The sequence below is a fragment of the Myotis lucifugus genome, unplaced genomic scaffold (genome assembly GCF_000147115.1).
Source record: "Myotis lucifugus unplaced genomic scaffold, Myoluc2.0 scaffold_2, whole genome shotgun sequence".
Classification (NCBI taxonomy): domain Eukaryota; kingdom Metazoa; phylum Chordata; class Mammalia; order Chiroptera; family Vespertilionidae; genus Myotis; species Myotis lucifugus.
In genome coordinates this window covers 20,197,631-20,223,213 of record NW_005871050.1, presented here as the reverse complement: position 1 = coordinate 20,223,213, position 25,583 = coordinate 20,197,631, and the positions used below count along the sequence as shown (strand labels likewise).

At 37.1% G+C, this 25,583-nt stretch overlaps 1 pseudogene; it reads right to left on the bottom strand.

Moving 5' to 3' along the window:
• Positions 1-696: 696 nt before the first annotated feature.
• Positions 697-25,583, bottom strand: part of LOC102438665 — a 31,902-nt pseudogene continuing 7,015 nt past the window's right edge.

Genomic DNA, 25,583 nt, shown 5'->3' with positions numbered 1-25,583 from the left:
ATCTGTATTCCTGACTAAATAGCAATCATGGTGTGAGTATTTCCCCTTCAACATTTGTACAGTAAGTCCTCACTTAATACAGTCAATAGGATCTGCAGCCAAACCGGTTTGGCTCAGTGGATAGAGCATCTGCCTGCGGACTGAAGGGTCCCGGGTTCGATTCCGGTCAAGGGCATGTACCTGGGTTGCGGACACATCCCCAGTGGGAGATGTGCAGGAGGCAGCTGGTCGATGTTTCTCTCTCATCGATGTTTCTAACTCTCTATCCCTCTCCCTTCCTCTCTGTAAAAAAATCAATAAAAAATATATTAAAAAAAATAGGATCTGCAACTTTAAGCAAAATGACGTTTAATGAAACCAATTTTACCATAGGCTAATTGATATATACAAGAGTCAAATTACTTTTTCACTGTTATAATAACTTTATTTTGCATTTTACAGAAGTCTATGAATGATTTTTAAAAAGCACCGCCTTACTCCATCATGTGTGTCTGATAATTGTTAAAGTAGGCCATGAGTATGTCAACAGCTTGAGCATCGGTATCTTGCGAGGATTTCACACTAACCAGCCACACACCAAAGAGCTTGGCAGCTTTTCTATCTTGTTTTTAATACAATGGAATACCCACTCTGATGTTAAACTGGTTCAGTCAAATTTCCACCACACACTTTGCAAAATCAGTGGTGATTAGCAAGTTAGTGAGCTTTGGCATGGAGCTGTGCTCACTTGCCAGTGACAGCCTGGAAGCCGGTTTAGATGCTGGCAACAGAGCATGGAGAATGACAAGTTTCACACTGTAAGAAAGAGTCGGGTGTCTTTTTCCAGGATTATGTTGGGTGATCAGCACATGTGACAAGTGAAGTATTCCTTGATATATCTTCTTCTTTTTTTTTTAAAAAAAAATTTATCTTATTGTTGAAATTATTATAGATGTCCCTTCCACTTCCCCCATTAACCCACTCCACCCTGCTCCTGCCCCCTCCCCAAATCTTCCCTGCACTATTGTCTGCCCATGGGCTATGCATATATGCATATAAGTTAATTGGTTAATCTTTTCTTACCTCCCTTGCCTCTGAAATACTTCGGTCTGCTCCGTGCTTCAATGTCTCTGGATCTTTTTTGTTCATCAGTTTATTTTGTTCATTAGATTCCACATATAGTAGTAAGTGAGATCATGTGATACTTGTCTTTCTCTGACTCCTTGTTTTACTTAGCATAATACTCTTCAGATCATAAGGGTAAGAGATGCTTCTTTTTCACAGCTGCATAGTATTCCATCATCTAAATGTACCACAGTTTTTAAACCCATTCATCTACTGATGGGCACTTGGGCTGTTTCCAGATCTTAGCTATTGTAAATTGTGCTACTATGAACATAGGGTGCATATCTTCTTTCTGATTGGTATTTCTTAGGATATATTCCTAGAAGTGGGATCGCTGGATCAAATAGCAGTTCCATTTTTAGTTTTTTTGAGGAAACTCCACCCTATTATCCATAGTGGTTATACCAGTTTGCATTCCTACCAGCAGTGAACTAGGGTTCCTTTTTCTCCACATCCTTGCTAGCACTTGTTGTTCATTGATTTATTAGTGGTAGCCATCTTGGCCGGCTTGAAGTGGTACCTCATTATCATTTTAATTTGCATCTCTCTGATAATTAGTGCCGTTGAGTACTTTTTTACATGTTTCTTAGCCATGTAGCCTTTTTGGAGAAGTATATATTCAGGTTGTCTGCCCATTTTTTTAATTGGATTGTTTGTCTTCCTTTTGTTAAGTTGTATGAGTACATTATATATTTTGGAAAATAACCCCTTATCAGATGTATCATTGGCACATATGTTCTCCCCTACAGTGGGTACCCTTTTCATTTTGATGCTGATTTCTTTTGCTGTGCAAAAGCTTTTTCTTTGGATATGGTTCCATTTGTTTGTATTTTCCTTTGTTTCTCTTGCCCTAGAAATTGTATCAGTGAAAATTCTGCTACATGTGATGTCTGATATTTTGCTGCCTATGTTTTCTTCTAGGATTTTTATGGTTTCCAGACTTACATTTAAGTCTTTTACCCATTTTTAGTTTATTCTTGTGTATGGTGTAATTTGGTGGTCTAGTTTCTTTATTATATTTTTTGGCATGTATTGGTCCTATATTCCCAACACCACTTATTGAAGAGATTGTCTTTACTCCATTGTATGTCCTTGTCTCCTTTGTCAAATATTAATAGAGCATAATGGCTTGGGTCAATTTCTGGGATCTCTGTTCTGTTCCATTGATCTATTTACCTGTTCTTCTGCCAGTACAAGGCTGTTCTGATTACAGTGACTTTGTAGTATAACTTGATATCTGGTATTGTGGTCCCTGCAACTTTGTTCTTCTTTCTCAAGATTGCTTCAGCTATTCTGGGTCTTTTTTGGTTCCATATAAATTTTTGGAGTGTTTATTCTAGATATGTGAAATATGCCTTGATATTTTGATAGGGATTGCATTGATTCTATAGATTGCTTTGGGTAGTATGGACATTTAAATGATATTAATTCTATCAATCCATGAACACGATATATTCTTCCACTTGTTTATATCTTTTTCTATCTCTTTTTTCAAAGTTCTATATTTTTCCAAGTAAAGGTCTTTTACCTCCTTGATTAAGTTTATTTTTAGGTATCTTATTTTTTTGTTACAATGGTAAATGGGATTGTGTTTTTAGTTTCTTTCTTTTTTATTGGTGTATAAAAATGCCATCAAATTCTGGGTGATAATTTTGTATTCTGTTACATTGCCAAATTCATTTATTAAACCTAATAGTGTTTTGGCGGAGTCGTTTGACTTTTCTATGTACAATATCATGTCATCTGCGAATAATGATAGTTTTACATCCTCCTTTCCAATTTGAATGCCTTTTATTTTCTCTCCTTGTCTAATCACTGTGGCTAGGATTTCAAGTACTATGTTGATTAAGAGAGGTGAAAGTAGCCCAGCTGGTGAGGCTTAGCAGTTGAGCGTTAACCCATGAACCAGGAGGTCACAGTTTGATTCCAAGTCAGGGCAGAGCCGCCAGGTTGTGGGCATGCAGGAGGCAGCCAATTAATGATTCTCTCTCATCATTGATGTTTCTACATCTCCATTCCTCTAACTTCCTCTCTCTGAAATCAATATAAACATATTTTTAACAATTTAAAAAGTGGTGAAAGTGGACAACCCTGTTTTGTTCCTGTTCTTAGGGGAAATAGTTTTAGTTTTTGCCGATTGAGTATGATGTTAGTTATAGGTTTGTCATATACTGGTAAGGCTTTTATTATGTTAAGGTATGATCCCTCAATTCCCACTTTGCTGAGAGTTTTTATCAAAAATGGGTGCTGGATTTTGTCAAAAGTTTTTTCTGGGTCTACTGATCATGTGATTTTTGTCTTTTGATTTGTTTATGTGGTGTATCCCATTTATTGATTTGCAAATATTGTACCAGTCTTGCATCCCTGAAATAAATCCCACTTGGTCATGGTGTATGATCTCTCTAATGTAATGCTGGATCCGATTTGTTAATATTTTTGTTGAGGATTTCAGCATTTATGCTCATCTGTAATATTGGCCTGTAATTCTCTTTCTTTGTAGTGGTTTTGGAATTAGAATAATGCTGGCTTTTGTAGAAAGAGCTTGGAAGTGTTTCTTCCTCTTATATTTCTTAGAATAGTTGGAGGAGGATAGATGTTAGTTTTTCTTTGAATGCTTGGTAAAACTCCCTTGTGAAGCCATCGGGACCAGGGCTTTTGCTTGTTGGGAATTTTCTATTTTTTAATTATTGCTTCAATTATATCAGTTATTATTATCCTATTCAGGTTTTCTGCTTACTCCTGATCCAGTTTTGGAAGATAGTATTTTTCTAGGAATTTGTTCATTTCATCCACATTGTTCAGCTTGTTGGCTAGTTGTTCATACTATTTTCTTATAATCCTTTGTATTTCTGTGGTATCAGTTGTTATTTCACCTCTTTCATTTCTGATTTTACTTACTGGGTCCTCTCTCTTTGATTCTTGATGAATCTGGCTAATGGTTTATCAATTTTGTTTATCCTTTCAAAGAATCACCTCTTAGTTTAATTGATCTTTTATATTGTTTTTCAGTCTCTATGTCATTTATTTCTGCTTTAGTCTTTATTATTTCCTTCCTTTTACTTACCCTGGGCTTTTCTTTTTGTGTACTTTCTAGTTCTTTAAGTTGTAGGGTTAGATAGTTTGTTAGGAATTTTTCTTTTTTTTTCTTGAGGTAGGTCTGTACATGCTATGAACTTCCTCCTCAGAACTGCATTGTGTGTCCCGTACATTTTGGGTTGTTGTATGTTCATTTTCATTTGTTTCCAGGAAGTTTTTTATTTCTTTCTTGAATTCATTGGTAACCCATTCAGTGTTTAATAACATACTATTTAGTCTCCCTGTGCTTGAATGTTTTCAGGTGTTTTTATTGTAGTTTATTTCTAGTTTCATCCCATTGTGATCTGAGAAGATGCTTGATACGTTTTTAATCTTTTCTTAAATTTCATTTTATTGCTTAAAGTATTACAAAGAGTATTACATATGTCTCCTTTTCTTCCCCCCACCTTGACCTTCCCCCGGCCTTCCCTACCCCCCAGTGTCTTGTGTCCATTGGTTATGCTTATATGCATGTATACAAGTCCTTCGGTTGATCTCTTACCCTCTGCCCACAAACCCTCCCCGGCCTTCCCGCTGTAGTTTGACAGTCTGTTTGATGCTGCTCTGCCTCTGTATCTATTTTTGTTCATTAGTTTATAATGGTCTGCTGCCTCCTGCATGCCCCACACTGAGGATTGAGCTGCAACCCTGGCATCAGCCCTGACTGGGAATGGAACCATGATATCTGGGTTCATAGGTCAATGCTAATCCACTGAGCCACATTGACCAGACCCAATTTTTTTGTTTCATTTCCATTTGCCTGAAAAATTTTTTTCCATTCCTTCACATTCATCCTGTGTGAGTCTTTTGTTCTGAGGTGGTCTCTTTTAGACAGCATACATTTGAGTCATATTTTCTTATTCATTCAGCTACCCTATGTCTTTTGATTAAACCTTTTCAGACATTTACATATATGCTTATTATTGATAGGTAGTTATTTGTTGCCATTTTTATACTTTATGCCTGTGTTCCTCTCTCTTTATTTCTTCTTCTTACAACAGACCCTTTAGCATTTCTTGCAGTGTTGGTTTAATGGTAGTCAACTCTTTTAGCCTTTTTTTTTTGTCTGAGAAGCTCTTTATTTCTCTTTCCATTTTGAATGATAGCCTTGCTGGATAGAGTAGTCTTGGATTCAGTCCCTTGCTTTTCATTACCTTGCATACTTCATACTACTCTCCGATGGCTTGTAGTGTTTCTATTGAGATATCAGCTGACATTCTAATGGGAGCTCTCCTGTATGTAATTTTTTGTCTCTCTTGCAGCCTTTAATATTCTTTCTTTGTCTTTAATGTTTGCTATTTTAATTATTATGTGACTAGGTGTGGGTCATTTGGGGTTCATTTTTATTGGGATTCTCTGTATTTCCTGAACTTGAGTGACTTTTTCCTTCATCAGGTTAGGGAAATTTTCTGTCATTATTTCTTCAAGCAGGGTCTCTATCCATTGCTCAGATTCTTCTCCTTCTGGAATCCCTATGATGTTGATGTTGTTATGTTTCATGTTGTGCTCAAATTCCCTTACATTCTCCTCCTGCTTTTTAATTTATTTTTTCCAATTGCTCTGAATGGTTGTTTTTATATACCTTATCTTGTAATTGCTGATTTGGTACTCAGCTTCTTTTAGTCTACTGTTGATTCCTTCCAGGGTATTTTTAATTTCAGCTATGCCATTCGTCATTTCCACTTGATTTTTATCCATTGTTTCTACCTCTTTTTTATGCTGGTGTAGTTCTCATTGTGTTCCATAAAGTTATTATTAAGTTGCTTATAGTTCTCACTAAGTTATTTGGGCACCCTTGTGACCATTACTTTGAATCTTTATCTGACAAATTGCTTGCCTCTATTTCATTTAGTTCCTTTTTGGGGGGCAATTCTTCATTTTTTTTTCATTTGGAAATTGTTTCTTTGTCTCCCATTTTTTGCTGTCCCTTTGTATTTGCTTCTATGTATTAGATAAAACTGCTATGCCTCCATGTATTTGTGGGGTGGTCTTATGTAGTAGGTGTTTTGTGGGACCCAGTAGTGTAGTATCTTAGATCTACTAAGCTGGGTGCTTTAGAAATGCACCTTGGTTAAATTATTTGGGTTCTCCTGTTGTAATTGGGTTTTGAATGTTGTTATCCTGTTTGTGGATGGTATCTCCTCTCAGGCTGGATGAATGCAAGGCTCACCCTGACTGCATCTTGTGAGCTGTTGTGGTGGGGCTGACAGAACACAACAAAATACAACAAAACAAAAATGTACACAGGACCCCTACAACAATAACAAAAGAAACCACAAATGGAGAGAGAATTTGAAAAGAGAAAAGAGAACAAGAATGATAGAATAAAAGAAAAATAATACAAGGAGTAAAATGAAGGAAGAAAAAGGCATATGAAGGGGCAGAGATGAAATAAAGAAGATAAGGATAAATAGGGGAAGGAAAATGGTATAAAAGAAGAGGGGAAGAAAAATTTTTTTAAAAGGAAAATAGAAGAGAAAGTAGGAAAAAAGAAAAACAATAGAATAGGAAAAGAGAAAAGAAAAGTTAGATATATGAAAGAAACAATAGAGACTAAAATGATAAATCAATAAAGAAGATTGATAATTTAAAAGAGAAAAAAAAGTGAAGGAAAAAAGTGAAGTGGTGTTCATTTCAGCAGAGTTTCATGTCTCCTGGGAGCTCCTTTGGATTCATTCTCTGATGACTATGGCTGACTGCTCTGTCTACCAATTCTGTCCTCCCTGGGAGGTACTTAGGTGCTAACCACTGTCAGAAACTGTCCTCCTTTAGCTTTCAGCAACCTGTTTGAAGCTCCAAGTGATCCACAGTTTGTGTCTGTCTCCACAGGACTTGGCTGTGCAAGGGAGGGGCCAGGCTGCACTCTAAGGCCTGTTTGTTAGTAGCACAGTGCCTAGGGCTGGGTCATCAAACTTCCCAGGTTCCGTGGGCTCCACCTCAACCTGCCTTCACCTGCCAGCCAGCTGTCAATCTTAATCATTCAAAAGTCTGTTTTTGAAAGGGTTGTAGGTGGAATCGGGAGTATAGAAATCTGGGTCTCCCATGAGGGTGTGTGTGGGCTATTCAGATTACAGGGGAAGTGGTGGGTGTGTTTCCCATCACAAAGCTTCTCCTCTGAGAGTGTCCCAGAATATTACTCTGCCCTTAGCTGGATCTCAATCCTCATATACAGTCTAGTGGTATCTAGTGGATACTGAGATTTTTTATCAGCTTGCCAGGTGTTTTCTGTTCTTCCTTGATATAAGTCTCCTTTTTAGCTGGACCTCAGTTGGTAATTCTGGATGAGTGTTCCCCAATTATCTTTATTTCCTGTCTGGCCCTGGGAGGAGGTGCAAGAAAAGGGCCTATTCAGCTGCCATCTCTCCCCCTGTTGATACATCTTCTCAAAAACATTTTCTATCTGTTTCTTTTAGAATCTTCTTTTGATTACAAGTTGGTTATTACCATAGATAGAACCACTTGTACCCAATTCAGCAAATAAAAACACAATGAGATGTTTGAACTGATGATGTAATAGTTTACAGATATGTGTAAAGTTGACAAAAGAAGTTGACATGGTTTCTACTCAGACGACCTTTGGAGGTATCATAACAAATTTACTTTTCTCTCCAGCAACCTTATCTGGATTATTTTCCCTCATGATTTTGAACACTTGATTTAGTAGCTCCTTATACATGTAGTTTCTTTCTGAGCTTGCCTACGTAAGGCCTTTATGGTTACTGAATGAGAGACCATAATCTTTTTTGCTGTCTTCATCTTCTAACGCTTTGTCTTTCTCTAGAATTTCATTCTCATCTGGGAACTTGACATTTTTCTATTTCTTCTTTTTATTGTCAGGTGCAATATCAAGATCATCCTCTGCTTCAGCTGGTTCTTGAACATCACTTTCAGTCTTAAGAGCCTTTATACCTTCTTCAGCTTCATCAATATCCAATATCCTTTTTTCTTTAAATTAAATTTATTGGGGTGAAATTGGTTAATAAAATCATGTAGATTTCAAGTATACAATTATATAATACATCATCTGTGTATTGAATTGTGTGTTTACCAGTCAAAGTCAAATATCCTTCTGTCACCATATATTTGACACTCTTTACCCATTGCTTTCTCCCTTACCAGTCTTCCCCTCTTGTAACCACCATAGTGTTTTCTGCATGTATGAATTTTTGTTTGTTTATTTTTCTTGTTTGTTTATTTTTGCTTTCAGTTTTATATCCCACATCCCATATATGAGTGAAATAATATGGCTCTTGAATTTTTTCATATGACTTATTTTACTTAGCTTGATATTCTCAAGATCCATGTTGCTATAAATGGTAGTATTTCTTCTTTTCTTATGGCTGAGTAGCATTCCATTGTATATATGTACCACATCTTCTTTATCCAATCATCTATAAATCTGATTGGTTGTTTCCATGTCTTAGCCCCTGTGAATAATGCTGCAATGAACATAAGGATACATATATCTTTACAAATGTTATCAAATTTTTTGAGTAGATACTCAAAAGAGGGGTTGCCGGGTCATATGGTAATTGTATTCTTAATTTTTTGAGGAACTTTCATACTATTTTCCATAGTGGCTGTACCAGTTTACATTCTCACCAGCAGTGAATGAGTGTTTCTTTTTCTTTACAATTTCTTCAACACATTATTGGCACCGACGGGAAGAGGGACAAGTCTGCCCCAGCCCCTGGCAGCAGAACAGTTCCTGCTGACATCTTTCCCACCACTGTACTAGGCTCTTGCATCAGCCCAAAGCAAAAGTTAAGTTACTATGGCATCTCATCAACATTATAACAAAATGATGTTGAATTAACTGACATTATTCAAAGACCTGCTGCACCAAGAAATCCATTTTGTTTTAAATATCTGTAGAAATCTTGGTGGAAATGGCTATAAAATAGAGCTGTCTACAACTCACATACTAATACTCAGGTTGGTAGGTCTTTCTCCTAGGATTTTGGGGCTGCCTCTCTTCACAGTCCTGATGCAGCTGTAGCAAATGGCACAAACAGGTGAATATGTGTTCAGGTGATATTCAGCCAGAATACTGACGCCCCCATGAATTAGTCAGAGTTCTATTGTCTCTGGACAAAGAAGGATCAGAATAGGATTATCCAGAAATTCTGAATAGCATTGTAAAAGGATGACTCAATGAGAGTATATTGGGTTTTAGAGCCAGCTTTTTGGAAGTTGGGCACTAAAGCTAATGGAAAGAATATAAAGGCTCAGGTCCCCTCATTTGTGAGCTGAAACTGTCATTTACTGCAGTGCATTTTGTTGGTTGTCACAAAATGTTGACAGTGTCAGCATGCTATCATTGTCTTCTAATTGACACAGAAAAGCATTGAAGAATAATTAAATCTCACTGAGCCAGCTTGGAACTTGCTGAACAGGAATTGACCAAAAGAGTGGAGAAGAAAGAAGACAAAGTTTCACCCAATTCATTCTCTGCTATGTAAGTCCTAGTGTGCAATGTCTGTGTAGCAGATATGGAAATGGGTTGTTCAGGTTGAAATGTGGTACTTGGAGATACACTGAGACTCCTCCAAATTAGGATCAAGCAAGTAGACAATTGTATAATAAAGCATTCTTTTTTTTCAGCAGACCAAAAAAAAAATCTGTGCTACTGCCAAAGATTTGTTAAATAAATACACCTGCCCTGTTGGAGAGTGAAGCAAATCTGTATGGAATGCCAGGTTCCTGACTAATGTATCACATGATAGAGCTGACAGAGGAGAAACCATAGTTGAATGGAAAGGCAGAGGTATTGGACTGTGTCCACATCACAGTTCAACTAACTAAAGCATTTGTAACAAAAGTAACAAGTTTAGTTGGGACTATCTTAATAGTCCAGATGTTTGCTTTGAAAATTGAAGTGCACTTCACAGAATCATGTTTAAGAAATGTAATAACTATTCCATTTATTGTAATTAAAGCAGACCTTTTTATAGGGGAGCTATTAAAATAGATATTTTCAGAACATTTCTGCTTAATATTTAGTAAGAAAATATTCCTCTTGAGGCAAATACAGAATTTTGACCATTTCAAATATGAATAAAAGTGAGATTGCAGTTGGATGATAGCAACGGGAAATTTAACTCTTTGTTTTAAATACTTCTTTTATGTTTTAATTTATCCACTGGGAATGTAATATATATATTTTGTTAAGCCTCACCTGAAGATATTTTTCCATTGGCTTTAGAGAGAGTGGGAGGGATATATATATATATATATATATATAGAGAGAGAGAGAGAGAGAGAGAGAGAAACATCGATGTGAGGGAGAGAGCGTGAGTCAGTGAGGGACCAAAAGAGGAGTGTGAGAGACACATCAATTGGTTGCCTCCCATAGCCACCCCGACTGGGGCCAGGATCAAACCTGCAACCCAGGCATGTGCTCCTGACCAGGAATCATACCCATGACCCTTTGGTGTGCGGGGCCAATGCTCTAACCACTCAACAACACAGGCCAGGGTGGGAATGTACTATATTTGAAATTTATCTAAAAGTATACATATAGATGTAGTTATGGGTGCAGTGAAAGTGAAGCTGGATTAATGAGTATAGTAGTTAGCAGCATAGGATTTTTTAAAATTTATTTTTAAATTTATCTTCATTGTTGAAAGTATTACAGATGTCTCCCTTTATTCTCATTGACCCCCTCCACCCCACACCCACCCATCCCAGGCCTTCACTACACTATTGTCTGTGTCCATGGGTTATGCATACATGCATATAAATTCCTTGGTTAATCTCTCCCCCCTCCCACCCCCCCCTCCACTGCCTTCCTTCTGAGATTTGTCAGTCTGTTCCATGCTTCTATGTCCCTGGATCTATTTTGTTCATCAATTTATTTTGTTCTTTAGATTCCACATGTGAGTGAGATCATGTGATACTTATCTTTCTCTAACTGGCTTATTTAGCTTAGTGTAATACTCTCCAGGTCCATCCATGTCTCAAATGGTAAGAGTTCCTTCTCTTTTACAGATGCATAGTATTTCATGGTGTAAATGTACCACAGCTTTTTTATCCACTCATTTACTGATGGGCACTTGAGCTGTTTCTAGATCTTAGCTATTGTAAATTGCAAGTAGCATAGGATTTTAAATATGACAGATCTTGGTTCATATTTTACATGTACTATTTTATAATTACATGGCCTTGGGCAGGGTACCTAACCTCATTTGTAAAATGAAGATAATAATACCTACCCCTTTAGCTGTTTATTCTGAGGCTTATACTGTTTTTTTTGTTTGTTTGTTTTTGTTTTCCCCCCTTGACTTTTCAGTATAGATATTACCTCTTGATTTCCTTATATGGGGAAAATATTTTATTTTTTTATACCACACTCTACATACCCTTCACCTATATCCATCCGTCCATTTTAAAGATATCACAATTTTGGTTAAACCTGTTTTTGGTGTTTGCATTGTTGTGCCTATGGAAATGTTGTTCCTATATGAGCTGCTTCCTGTTCCCTTTGCACCATATATAATAATTTTTTCCCCTAGGATGATAATTGTCTCTTTTAAACTTCAGTTTCTATATAGAAATCACTAATTTCAACCAAGTCCTCTGACAGAATTATAAATCTCTCTATCTGTTTTGTTTGTTTTCTCATAGACATCTCTTCTGACGCCACCCTGAGCCTTTCATTGTCCAGCTCCCGTCTGCACCGACTGCTTGCCAGGCCCATGGTCCAGCTGTCATCCTGACACTTCCCTTTTTTATTATTTTGAGCATTTCTTCTGCATCTCTCTTTTGTTGGATCTTCTGTTTCCTAAACTTCATATTTTCCTCTTGATTTATTTACTCATTTGATTTAATGGAGGTTATCCTACCATACTATCCTGAGAAAAAGCTCAGGAAAGGTAAAAACTTTTGAGACCTAGCATGAATGAAATGTCTTTATTTTTAGCAGCAATTGGATGGTAGGGTATAGAATTCTAGGTTAGAAATAATTTTCCCTCAGAAATGTAAAGGCATTGCTTCTTTTCGTCCAGCTAGCTTCCTGTGCTGCTACTGAGAAGTTTGACACTAATACCTCCTCTGGGACTCCAGGTTGGTTTGTTTGTTTTTTCCTCCCTGGAAGGTTTTGCGGTCCTCTTTTCTTCCTAATGTTCTGAAATTTCATGATGATACACCGTAGAATAGGGTCTTTTTTCATCCAGTGTGCAGAATGAACCTCAGCTGAAAACATTTCAATATGAACACACATTTCTTTCAGTTTTGAGAAATTATCATATACATTCTTATTTTAGTAATTTCCTCCTGTCCATTTTTTTCTGCTCACTCTTTTTAGAACTCCTGATTCAGTCATTGGATCACTCAAACTGATCTTATTTTCTTATTATCTTTATTTTTTTTCTGTGATATTTTCTTAACTTTGCCTTTGAACTCTTCTGTTGTATTTTTACATTTCTTCTATCATATTTTTAAATTTTAAAGTTCTTTCTGGTTCTCTGATAGCCACCTTTCTCCTGTCCTCATTTTTGTTATGCTTTGTTTTTAAATGGCATCCTGTTCTTGTTTCATGGATGCAATCTATTCTCTTACTTCTCTAGGATATTAATTATAGTTATTTCCCTGTGAACTCTTTTTGTTCATACTTCACATTCATGACTTTTCATAAATAGCTGTCTATTCATATTCAGAAGTGAGGCGCTTGCCTGGCCAGGGTGGCTCAGTGGTTGAGCATCGACCTGTCAACCGGGAGGTTGTGGTTTGGTTCCCCGTCGGGGCGCGTGCTGGGGTTGTTGGCTCCGTCCCCAGTGTGGGGTGTGCAGGAGGCAGCCGTTCGGTGATTCTCTCTCATCATTGATGTTTCTCTCTCCCTCTCCTTCTCTGAAATCAATAAAAAATATTTAAAAAAATAATAATACCTACCTTAAAGTATTGCTGAGAGATTGTGATATGTATGCAAAGTGCTTTGTATAGTGCCGAACACAGAAAGGTATCCAATTAGTGGTTAGCTACTATTTGTATTATTATTACTTGTATAGTGCTTTATACTTTTCTAAGTTCTTTCAAATGTTATTTTATTCACATGTCCTAATAATCTTGAAAAGAAAGTCAAAACCAAAGGAAGAATATTCAAGAACATTGTCACTTTTTCTAAAGGATGGTCACCAATGTAGATATGCACCCACATTCAGATGACTGTCCTTTCTATTTCCAGTTTTTTCCAGTAAAATCTTGGCCTTTAGGTTCAATAGTTATCAGGTTGCAATATATCATTTTGAAAATGGTGACCGCTGAGCTCATGTCATTATCCAGAATAGAGGAATATATCCTTAAAGTATTTAAATGTTTCTGAAGAAAGTAAAAATCAATTCGAATCAAGAGGTTTTAATCTATGAAGAAAAAGTTCTAACTCAACCTCACCAGTAGATACTAGTACTTATGTTCATTGAGAGGCAGTAGGTACAGTAAGTTCTCATTTATTTTGTCAGTAGGTTCTTGGAAACCATAACTTTAAGTGAAAGAACGTATAAGAAAAACCCATTTTACCATAGACTAGTTGGTATAAACAGGAGTTAAGTTCCTGCAGCATAGTTTTGGTCACAAAACCATCACCAAACTTCTAAAGACAGATTCCAAATACTTCTAATATTAATCATTGAAATAAATGTGAGCTATACATGCATTTAGGAAAGATGAATAAAAACAAGTAAGAAAATGATTTCCCAGCTCACTTATTCCAGTTCAAAGTGGTGGGTGGGCAGAGCATATCCTGGCAGCTAGGAGCATAAGGAGGGATCCACCCTGGACAGGGCACCCTCCCATCACAGAGCACTCCCCACACCCACACCCACACCCACACTCAGACTGACGATTTAGACACACCAATTCATGTAGTGTGCACAGCTTTGGGATGTGGGAGGAAACTGGAGTACCCAGAGAAAGAAACCCCACGCAGACATGAGGAGACATGCGTACTCAATACAGACTGAGTGGCCCAGCTAGGAATTGATTCCTCCCATCAACATTATAATAAATGACATTGAACAAAATGACGTTATTTGAAGACCTGCTGTTTAAGGATCCTTTAAATGGCATCCATAGCAGCGTATATTGACCCTGATCTAACAGAGCATGCAAAAAAATGGTCTGCTAATATTAAACAAAACAAACTCTAGAAAAAGCAGTAGCTATCTTTCCAATCTTGCCTTTTATGGACTTAGGTTTTTATATGTTCTCTCTCTCTCTCTCTCTCTCTCTCTCTCTCTCTCTCTCTCTTTAAGAAGACTTCTTTCTAGCATACCTTTCTTAGAATTTCCCTTGTGGAAAAGAACTCAGATTAGACTGATGGTTTTCAAAGCATCACCTGAAGGGCTTGTTAAAATGCAAATTGCTGGGCCCCCACCCCCAATTTTGTATTCATTTGGGAACTACCAACATGTTCCCAGATGATGCTGATGTTATTGATTTGAGAGCTATACTTGGAGAACACTTGAGTTAAAATAAGGAAGGTCACAGAGATTTTGTATTTATAGCTCATTAGAGAACAGAATTTAAAATTTATTCACTTACAGCATGGAGACTGTGTTTCTACCTGATGTATAATGACTTGTCAGATGGGACTTGAAACTATCAGTTCAGGCACTGTGCTAGGTGCTAGGGATATAGCATAAACAGATTAGCAACATTCATGGACACCATATAGTTTTTATCTAGTAAGGGGTGACAGACGACCAAAAATATTAAGATGTACTACATAATATAGCTTCTATGAAGAATAATAAAATCAAATAAGGGGATAGAAAATGACAGAAACTGGGTACTATTTTATAAAAGGTGCTAAGGCAACCATGTCAAACTCACAGCCTGTGGGCCGCATGCGGCCCACAATGAATATTTTTGTGGTCCAGCCAATATAACGTTATGTAAGAAACATTTTAATAAAAATTTTGTAACTTAATTTTTACAATATCCTTTTATACATAATTATTAATAATGAACTACAACGTTCGCTAATGACTGATTACTATAATCATGCTGCATTCATTTCCCAGGCACACCACTTCTCACCACTAATACTAGCGGTGAATATTTTAGTAGCTGATTAATCTTGGACTGACTTGTTTGGTGTGTGCAACAGGAAATATTTCGCTTTCGGAGAACAAGAAAAATATGTTTTTTTTGCGTTATGCTTATTAATTTGTGCAGTTATTCAGTGTCTGGTAAGTTAATGTTCAAGAAAAATATTAAATTTATTAAAATATTCTATTATTTTATGTTAACGATTACTTAATTATTTCAGCCCTTTGTATTCAGTATGTCTCCATTGAAATAAACCTACGTTTCTACGAAAATTGAAGCTTTCGGTTTTTTGCAGCCCACGTAAACTTATAACTTGTTTATTTGGCCTATGTTAGCCTTTGAGTTTGACATGCTTGTGCTAAGAGAACCCTCTTCAAGGAAAGGAAAGTGAGCAGAAACCTGAATGAAGTAAATGGCTAAGCCATGAGAATGTCTTGGAGTAAAGCTTTTCAGGTAGAGGGTCAGGTCCTGAGGTCTGATTGGAGTGTTTCAAAAACAGCATGAAGGTCACTGTGGCTTAGTGAAGGCTGAACAGTGAATGAAGAAATGAAAATAAAAGATGAGGTTTGCAGGTTTTCAAGGGCCAGGTCACATAGAGCCATCATAAGGACATTAGATTTTATTATTAACAAGATGAGACTTAAGCAATAAAAAAGACAATATTTGGAAAACAGCTTGAATATGTCACTTGAATTTACATGGTTTGATATTGTGTACAGATAGTCATTTATGGCATAAAATTCTAAAAAATTCAACATCATGATTTTCCATTGCTGTCCCCTCCCCCAGGATAACTCTAGACAAATGTGAAGTTTAACTTTTATTGAAGTCCACTACTTTTTTGAGAGTGAATGAAACAGATACCATTTTCCCTAGAATGGTTGTCGTCATGTTTCTGGCATTTCTTTAATTTGCTTACTGTCTTTTCTGACACTTGTTTGTTTTCCCCCCCACTGTATATAGCACACAATAAAGAGTTTACAGATCTCAGCTGGAATTTCTTCTAGCAGATGATGCCAACTGCTGTCTTTTCTTTTCTCCAAGGAATCTGGAAAATTGTACAATAGAAAAATGCACATTAACTCCTCAAATACAGGAAATAGAGAATTCTGATTAGCTTGGAGATCTCCTGATAGTACAAATCCCTTTGTGAGTGAAGAAATAATTAAAATAATTTATGTACTGATGCCCATTAATGTAATATATTTGGAGTTTATGAATAAACTGGTGGGGTCACAAAAAGATACTTTCTGTATGATTCCATGTATAGGAGGTGTCTAGGGTAGTCAAATTCATAGAAACAGAAAACAGAATGGTGGTTTCCAGGAGCTGGTGGGGGAGGGAATGGAGAGTTGTTTTTTAATGGGCATAGATTTGTCTAGAGTTATCCTGGGGTGGTGGGGTGGGGGGACAATGGAAAATTTGTGAGGTTGAAATTTTCAGAATTTTAAGCCATAAATTTTGACTATATCTATAGACAATATCAAACAATGTAAATTAAAGTGACAAATTCAAGCTGTCTTCCAAATATTGTCTTTTGCAAATAAAAACTTCTACAATTTCAAACGACAATGCGGAACCATCTCATACCTGTCAGAATGGCTATCATCAACAAATGACAAGTGCTGGCAATGATACAGAGAAAAAGGAACCCTCGTGCATTGCTGGTGGGAATGCAGACTAGTGAAGCCACTGTAGAGAACAGTATGGAATTTCCTTAAAAAACTAAAAATGGAACTCCCATTTGACCCAGTGATCCCACTTCTAGGAATATATCCCAAGAAACCAGAAACACCAATCAGAAAGAATATATGCACCCCTATGTTCATGGCAGCACAATTCACCATAGCTAAGATTTGGAAACAGCCTAAGTGCCCATCAGCAGATGAGTGGATTAGAAAACGGTGGTACATCTACACAATGGAATACTATGCTGTGGTAAAAAAGAAGGAATTATTACCATTTGCAACAGCATGGATGGAACTGGAGATCATTATGCTAAGTGAAATAAGCCAGTCAGAGGAAAATAAATATCACATGATCTCACTTATTTCTGGAATATAATGAAAAACATAAACTGATGAACAAAACCAGATCCAGAGACAGAGAAGCATCAATCAGACCATCAAACCTCAGAGGGAAGGTAGGGGAGGGTGGGGGTAATGGGGAGAGAGCAACCAAAGGACTTGTATGCATGCATATAAGCCTAACCAATGGACACAGACACCAGAGGGGTGAGGGCATAAATGGGGATGGGGGTGGGGGGTAATGGGGGTTAAGGACACATAGGTAATACCTTAATCAATAAAGAAAAAAAGAAAATACTGTTTTAAAGAAGAAAAAAACAAAAAACAATAAAAACTTCTAGAATTTGGTTTGACAACAACGTGAATATACTTAACACTACTGAACTATACACTTAGAACTGGTTAAGATGGTAAATTCTATGTTATGTGTATTTTACCACATTTAAAAGTAGTAAAATAAATTGGTTGAATCTAATAACAGCAATAGTAAAAATGCACTAGTAATATAACACTGCTACAGAATAATAAATCAAAATCAGAGTATGAATAAGATCATATGCCCTATATTATGTACTTCCATTTAGATCAATTCAGTAGGCAGTTAGTTACTGTCTTTTATGTATATGACAGAAGGCAAGGTGCCATAGATACAAACCAGAATATGATAATGATTTTTGCTCACTTAGAGCCTAGTTGATAGCAATAGACTCATGAATAACAACAAAATAGAATGTTATTATATGACTAGAGAATTTTGGGAACCTGGTAAGTTAGGGAAGGTATAAAGGAAGCTGACTCCTACATTTCAGCTTGAAGGTAGAGTTTTCATGTTGGTCTAGGGCAGTGATGGCGAACCTTTTGAGCTCGGCGTGTCAGCATTTTGAAAAACCCTAACTTAACTCTGGTGCCGTGTCACATATAGAAATTTTTTGATATTTGCAACCATAGTAAAACAAAGACTTATATTTTTGATGTTTATTTTATATATTTAAATGCCATTTAACAAAGAAAAATCAACCAAAAAACTGAGTTCGCGTGCCACCTCTGACACGCGTGTCATAGGTTCGCCATCACTGATCTAGGCCCTACATTCCCTAGACTCTAGGGAATGAAGAGCATTCCAGCCACAGGGCTGTGGTATTAGAGACTGTGCAATTTTAAGTGAATCCAATGCAGAAACAGTAATGACAAAAAGGAAAGATATTCTGAGAAAGATTTATGAGGTAGAGATCACAGGTCCTGGTAACTAATTAGTTGAGGTAAAGGCAGGGAGGAACAATAAATTGAGGATGGCTTCCAGGTTTTTGCTTGGGCTTCTGGATGGAGTACTATATACATACATATAGATGTAGAGTTAGAGATATAGAGTATAAATCTTAGATCTAGGTCTGTGTTAAGACAGTCTAGGGACTTCTCTATAAGGCTTAATTCAGGGGTCCTCAAACTACGGCCCGTGGGCCACATGCAAATACAAATATTGTATTTGTTCCCGTTTTGTTTTTTTACTTCAAAATAAGATATGTGCAGTGTGCATAGGAATTTGTTCATAGTTTTTTAAAAAATATAGTCCGGCCCTCCAACGGTCTGAGGGACAGTGAACTGGCCCCCTGTTTAAAAAGTTTGAGGACCCCTGGATTTGATGGAAGTCAGAATTTCTGTCTAAAATTATCATTCAATCTTCTTGACCTGAAATACCCAATATAGTCACTAACTGATTACATATGGAAGATTACTGCCAGAAGAAGGTCAAAGTGAAAATCTCTCTCACATAGTATCAATGATATCATAGGTAAGTCAGTTAACATCCATATTATCTTCCTTCTAGCTTGTCTTTCTGTACTTGGTGACTGAAAAACTAAAATTTCATTTTTTTTCAGATTCCTTTGTAGCCAGAGGGCTGGTATATGACCTGGTTCTGCAGAAACTGATTTGGGGAGTTGGAAGTTCCATCAAGCAAGGCAGTGACTCTTCTAGGTCTTTTGAAACAACTGTGGCAGAGTTTGTGGCTCCAGGCTCAATTTAAAAGTGCAAAACAGGAGGCAGCAGTGGTAGTCTTTCTACTATAACTATCATGGTGTATGGTTAGGCATTTCTCATTGCTGTATCATTGCTTCTGACTATTGGGCATCCAAGCCCTGTTTCTTGGCACTCCCAGAGATTCTATGAGGTACTCAAGCTATTTTTACTAAATCTCTTTCTCCTTAAACTAGTTGGAGTGGACTCAGTTATCTATACCTAAGAACTATGACCAATATACACAAGACTAACTTTCTCTCATTAGGATATTTGATCAAATGAACTAGCTGACATTTAAACCCCTTAGGGTACTTAGATTAGGTAACTTTCAGGAGTGGAGGCAATAGAGCATTGTAAATGCTGAGGTCAGACAGATCAGGTTTAAGTTCTGGCTGTACCATGTTATCTTTATTACTTATTCAGGTAAGTTACTTAACCTCCATATATTTCAGTTATTTCAAGTATAAATTTGAGATAATCATAGTGTTCAACTCAGTGTTTTTGTAAGGGTACTATATGCTAATTAATATAAAGAACTTATCTCAATGCCTGGAAGACAATAGTGCTAAAAAAATGTTTACATTTGCTCTAATACAGTGCATGTGTGGGCTTTGTCTCATGTACTAGGATTCCTTAGCTTTTCACTGAGTCTTGTTTTTGTGTTTGGCCTAAACAGACTCATTTGTCTATACCAGTGGTCGGCAAACTCTTTAGTCAACAGAGCCAAATATCAACAGTACAATGACTGAAATTTCTTTTGAGAGTCAAATTTTTTAAACTTAAACTATATAGGTAGGTACATTGTTATTAACTTAATTAGGGTACTCTTAAGCTGGCCTTTGCTAAAAACGTCCTCAATCTGATTGAGGTACGTTCGCTGAGGTCAACCCCTTCCAACTCTCCCATCCACACTCGTCTTGTATACTTGTTTCAGAGAGACGAGTGTGGATGGGAGAGTTGGAAGGGGTCAACCTCAGTGAACATACCTCAAAACAATGTACCTCCCTTGCGCTGCGTATCCCGTGGCCAGACCAACCCGACCAACTGGACCAACTGACTGACACCCCCCACTTCTTCTAACGCCACTTCTTCAAAATAGACTTGCCCAGGCTGAAAACCGACTTCTGCGCATGGGCCACGAAGTTTCAATTGCACTGTACGTGTGCGCCACAGGTGGTATTTTGTGGAAGACCCACACTCAAGGGGCCAAAGAGCCGCATGTGGCTCGAGAGCCGCGGTTTGCCAACCACTGGTCTATACAATGCACAATTACAATCTATTTTATTCTTTTTAAAAAATATATTTTTTAAATTGATTTCAGAGAGGAAGAGAGAGGGAGAGAGAGATAGAAACATCAATGATGAGAGAGAATCATTGATCAGCTGCCTCCTGCATGCCCCACACTGGGGATTGAGCTGGAAACCCAGGCATGTGCCCTGACTGGAATTGAACTGTGACCTCCTGCAGGAAGCCACCACTTGCCAATACTGTCACAAAGGAATGCAGAAGGCCAATGGACCTTGGGCGTTAGCAGGGCTGATGCTAAGCACCTTGTCTGTTGAGATAGTGGTGGTTCAAGGCAAATTCCCTATCCTGATAATCCTTTTACTGTTTACCAAAGTTTACCTTTGATATGCCTATATGCATTGCTAAAGAGCAAATGTGTATTCAAGTAAATAAAAAGCAGACCGGTCCAGAGGTCAGTGTGCTCTTAAAGAAAGAGACACCACTCCTTAATAATTTGTATTTCTTGTCTAGTGTTCTCATTTGTGCGTTGACCCCTCCTTCAGATCCCGAACTCAGCCGTGCAGGTCGCAGCAACCTCCTGGTTCATAGGTCAATGCTCAACCACTGAGCTATGCTGACCAGGCCTATTTTATTCTTTTTTAATGAGTTCCATCATTAAGTGAATAAAAACAAAAACAAAAAGAAAAAAAAGAAAAGGAAGATTTTTTTTTGTATTAACTCAGGTCTGAACTTGGATCAACCTATGAACTTCCATGATGACTCTTAGAATGTTTAACAGTCAACAACTGTGGTATTTTAGATGCTAGGTAGGCTATGCCTCGGTTCCTCTCAGGATCAGGCAGTTGTTTCACTCAGTTTCTGGTTTGAGGATTGAAATATCTTATGAGTGCCTGGGGTGGGCAAGAACATGTATTACTTTTAAAACATAATGCTGAGCAAAAGAAGCCATATACCTAAGAGTACATAATGTATGATTCTATTTATATGTAGTTCAATAATTGTCAAAACTAATCTATGGCGATACTGTTTAGAAAAATAGTTTCTTTGGGAAAGAGTATGACTGGTAGTGAACATAGAGAAGTTTTCTGAGTTTCTTAAAATGTTCTACATCTTGATCTGTGGGATGGTTACATAGGTGTACACGTCTGTATAATTAATTGATCTGTGTACTGAAGATTTGTGCGCTCTGCTGTGGTTATTCAATTTAAAAGGGGACTCTGAGCACACTTTGTTGAATGGCAACATCATTGAAATAAATACATGAAGTTCTACTTTAAAGAGACAATATTACTATGATTATATTTGTTCTGACATTAGAGACAGGCATATTACTCTACAGTCGCTTCTATTAGGTCCTCTCCACAGTCTACGATCCAAGAAATAAAAACAAGTATATCTCTGGTGCTAATATCAGAATATGTTGATTTAAGAACTTATCTTGGCTTTTGGCCTTTGTGAAATACTGAATAGTCACTGCTAATTTGTTTACTGCTCAATACTAAAGAAGTCACGAAACATTTTAAAATAGTTCCATCCCATTAGTTGTCTTTATTTTACCAATAATTAAAAAGTAAAACACTGACTTTTACTCCTTTTAAGGTTAAAAGGTGACCATCTGATTTCTATTTAATGCTGCATTTGTGTTTGGTTATGGTTCAAAAATGTTCCTTTAATCATGACATGGAGAGTTGTTTTTGGATGCCAGATATCATATGCTGTTCAAGACTCTTTGCAAATTGTGAAATTAATTTTTCCTTTATACCAACCTTTCCTCAGCTGCTTCATTGACTTGGCTTTCCCCTCATAATTTACTAAGTAAAGGGTGAGCATTAGTCATTGTTTGTAAAGAATTTTCAACTTTCAAATCCCAATTTCCTAATCAATAAACATGGAGACAATTAGTAGATATAGTGTTGCAACACATGCAACACTTAAAAAGCAAATGTTAAAAGGACAAATGTTAAATATAACATGCTGCTTCAGGTCTATATGACTTCCTTGCAGAAATATATTTATTAGAGCTGAAGTCTGAATGATGAGTAAGAATTTGTGTTAGTGACAGGTGAAAAAAAAGCATCTCAAACAGAGAGAACAGTATATGCCAAAGGCCCTTGTACATGGTGGGTGTACACAATTATTTTGTATTGAGATTCACCTTCTTCTGTTCAACTTCAGATGAAGAGGTATCTCTTCCCCTGTCAAAAATGAATCTTTCTTCTTGCATTCATATTTATACCTTTGCTTTTGAACCTCAATCTATCAACTGTCTTTTTACTTTTCATATCCTCAACTACTCTCCCCATTAGATATCTCCCTTCAAGTTATAACACTCAAATCTCTGTGACCTACAAAAACCAAAATGATAAACAAATACTTCTCTGAATTCTATATCCCTCTTCACTACTTCCTATCTTTAGTTATTTTTATTAGCAAAACTTTTAGAATAACAATATTCTCCACCTACAATCCCACTTCCTCAATTCCAATTCACTTTTTAACCCTACTAAATATGGAATCCTGCACAACCACTTCACTGTCAGGATTGTGGCAAAGTCACCAATGACTCTTGATATTATTGGACACTCTTGACTACCTCTCTCTTTTTTGAGTGTCATGATACTTCTCTTTGTGTCCTACTTTTATCTCAGGCTACTTTAGAGTCTATTTGATTTATGTATATCTCTTAAGTATTAAAATTTCATCTTAGGCCCAGGTTTTTCTTATTCTATACTCTATAGCTGGGTGAGCTCATTCACCCTGCTTCTTGGCCCCTGAGCAAATCTTTTTGTTGTTGTTGTTGTTACACCTTGGTTAAAATTTACACATTGTGACTCTTTATTTGACTTTCTTAAGCATTGTTAGGGCTTACTTTCTAAGCTTCACTGTCTTTTCTGCAACTATCTGCCTCTCCATCTCTCTCTGTGTGTCTCTATATATCTATATATCAATATAAATCTATCTATCTATCTATCTATCTATCTATCTATCTATCTATCATCATCATCTATCTATCATCTATCCCCATGAAAGCAAGTCTCATCTTATTATGTTTATCTGTTTCCTAGCCTATATCTCCAACGAGATTAGCAGTTCTTTGAAAGCAGTGGCCATCTTTTTATACCTAGATTTTAGCCCAGTGCATGGTAGAGAGTAGATAATAAATAAATATTTATAGATGTATGTATGGATGGTTTTGGATAAGTTCTTTCATCTTTATAGCCTTGTTACAGCCTTTACAGCCTTGTTAGTAGAGAATGTTAGGAGAAAGCTGTGGCTACCTGAAGATGCACAGGTAATAAGTGCCTGAGTTAAGCATACTCTTGGTTTCCATGAACCACAATATGATGCACATTTGTGTGATGTTTACACTCTGCAAAGTGCTCTCATATCTATTATCTCATATAATTATCATAACAATTTTGTGTACTAAGATATAAATTTTGTTGCTAATATATATATGTACATATATAAATCTGTTGTGATATATATAAATAAATTGAAGTTCAGAAAAGCTGTGATTAATGTTTACACAGGTAGTAAGTGGCAGAGTCAAATCTTGAAATAAGTTTCCATGGGTGCAACTTCAGTGTGCTGTCCACAGCTAGAGAACCACTTAGCTCTGAGGTAATGTGTGTCATGGGACAAACAAGGTCTTTTAAGTCAGATAGACCTAGGTTCATATTGCCACAAACTAGCTGCCTGGTTTTAAATATATATACATATATATATATATATTTTAAATATATATTATTATATTATTTTATTAATATATTATTTTTTTTCTTTTTTTGTTCATCTTCACCTGAGGATATTTTTTCCCATTGATTTTTAGAGAGAGTGGAAGGGCAAAGGAAAGACAGAGAGAAACATCGATATGAGAGAAACACATTGATTGGTTGCCTCCTGCACGAGCCCCAACCAGGGCCCAGGCCGGGGAGGAACCTGTAACCAAGGTATGTGCCCTTGACAGGAATCAAACCCGGGACCTTTTGGTGAGCAGGCCGGCGCTCTATCCACTGAACCAAACCAGCTAGGGCTTAAAGAAGTTTTTTGATGTTTCCATTCTTCAGTTCATCTCTAGACTGGGATAATATTTCATACCTCAAAGGGTTGATGAAGGGACTAAGTGATACAAGATATGGAAATGGCCGTGCTCAGTGAGTGTCCACTCATATTTATATTCTCTCTCTGTGTTTCTCTACATCTTTCTCTTTGTTTCATTTCTGACTTCTTATTCCCTTCAAGCTTGTCCCTATTTTGTACCCACACCAATACCAGAAAAAGGCATCACAGAATCCACTTTGGAAAGATTTTAAAGGATATCCTTTCACCTCCTCTCTCCCAAGATTGTTCTGTCCCACTTAAAGTGACAATACAGATGTCAGAAAGAACTTATCCTGCCCCAAGTGAAGGTGTTATTGAAGGAAATAAACTCTATTTGTTACTGTGTGACTGTTACCACCCACCCCCATGTGTGTCCACATATTCACTCCCATTGTCACCTTTGCCTGGTAGAATCTCCTTTCTTCTCTTCTCAGAACTCACTAACCCTTCAAATTCACACACATGCTGTCTCCTCCAGTAAGCCTTCTCTGAATTTGTCAGCCCACCCTGAGCTAAACCTTTACTAGGCTACTAGGACACTTCTGGTTTATGTCATAGAATTTTTCACTTCCTTGTTCTGTATTTGGTATGTCTTCTGAAGTATGTCTTCCCTATTAATGTGAGCTTCTTTTTTTTAAATCCTCACTCAAGGATATTTTTTTCCATTGATTTTTAGGAAGAGTGGAAAGGAAAGAGGGAGGGAGGGAGAGAGAGAGAGAAACATTGATGTGAGGGCGACATATCGATTGGTTGTTTCCTGCATGCTCCCAACCAGGGCTGGGATTGAACCTGCAACCCAGGTATATGCCTTTGACCAGGAATTGAACCCAAAACCCTTCGGTGTGTGGGTCTGTGATAGCCATTGAGCCTCATGAGCCAGGGCTAATGCAAGCTTCTTGAGGGCAAGGGGTCTATCCTGATTCTGTACTCTCCATCCACACACTCATCAAACTCTTACTTCCT